The sequence below is a fragment of the Loxodonta africana genome, chromosome 10, assembly GCF_030014295.1.
Source record: "Loxodonta africana isolate mLoxAfr1 chromosome 10, mLoxAfr1.hap2, whole genome shotgun sequence".
Lineage (NCBI taxonomy): Eukaryota > Metazoa > Chordata > Mammalia > Proboscidea > Elephantidae > Loxodonta > Loxodonta africana.
Window position 1 is genome coordinate 72,243,331 of NC_087351.1, and position 1,427 is coordinate 72,244,757.

Genomic DNA, 1,427 nt, shown 5'->3' on the forward strand with positions numbered 1-1,427 from the left:
CCCACCAGTCACTCCATGGGAGAAAAACGTGGCAGTCTGCTTCCATAAAGATTTACAGCCATACTCTAGGGGTTTCTCTAGTCTCTGTTGGGCCAGCAAGTCTGATCTTTTTTTGTGAGTTACAATTTTGTTCAACATTTTTCTCCAGCTCTGTCCAGGACCCTAATTATCTTTTTTTTTTAATCATAACCATCCTAGTGGGTGTGAAAGGAGTCCTGGTAGTGCAGTGGTTAAGCATAGGGCTGCGAACTGAAAGGTCAGTGGTTCAAACCCACCAGCTGCTCCACAAGAGAAATATATGTCAGTTTACTTCTGTGAAGATTACAGCCTTGGCTTTTCGCTGGGAGCTGTGGTACCATCAACATGGGTAAGTGTTGAGATGTCTGTACTGCCAGGAAGCTTGCCACTGATGGAACCAGAAGTGGCATGATAAACAGTACAAAAAAGCCTATTTGGGCACAGCTCTGAAGGCCAACCCCTTTGGAGACACTTCCCATGCAAAGAGAGTTGTGTTGGAAAAAGAAGGGGTTGAAGCCAAACAGCCAGATTCTGCCATTAGGAAGTGTGTCAGAGTTCAGCTGATAAAGAACGGCAAGAAAATCACAGCCTTTGTACCCAACGACAGTTGCTTGAATTTTATTGAGGAAAACCATGAAATTCAGGTTGTTGGATCTGGTCGCAAAGGTCATGCTGTTGGTGACATTCCTGGAGTCCACTTTAAGATTGTCAAAGTAGCCAACATCTCTCCCTCGGCCCTCTACAAAGGCAAAAAGGAAAGGCCAAGATCACAGTTTTTGATGATGAAAATGTGACAGTAATAAATTTTCATGTTCCAGAAAAAAAAGAGAAAAAGATTACAGCCTTGGAAATCCTATGGGACAGTTCTATTCTGTCCCATAGGATGGCTATGAGTCTACTGCAGTGGGTTTGGGTTTGGTTTAGAGGATGTGAAATCGTATCTCATTGTGATTTCAGTTTCCATTTCCCTCATGAGTAATGATGTTGAACATCTTTTCATTTGCATATTGGCCGTTTGTGTATCTTCTTTGGAAAAATGTCTATTGAATTGCCCATTTTTAATTGGGTTATTTATCTTTTTTGTTATTGAGCTGTAAGAGTTCTTTTTATATTCTACATACAAGTTTTATCAGATATATGATTTGCAACAACAATAAAATTTCTTCCATTCTGTGGCTTGTCTTTTCACTTTCTTGATAGTGTTCTTTGAAGCATAAAATTTTTTTTTATTTTGGTGAAGTCCAGATTTTCAATTTTTTTCGTGTATGTGCCTGTCTCTGTGTGTTACATTTAAGAAACCACTGCCTAATCCAAAATCGAGGTTTACGCCTATGTTTTCTTCTAAAAGTTTTATAATTTTAGGTTTTTGCTCCATCTCGAGTTAATTTTTGTATGTGGTTTGAGGTACG

At 39.4% G+C, this 1,427-nt stretch overlaps 1 pseudogene; it reads left to right on the plus strand.

The window, feature by feature from the left end:
* The first annotated feature begins 363 nt into the window (after positions 1-363).
* LOC100657912 (small ribosomal subunit protein uS12-like) lies at positions 364-812 on the plus strand (annotated as a pseudogene).
* The last annotated feature ends 615 nt before the right edge of the window (positions 813-1,427 follow it).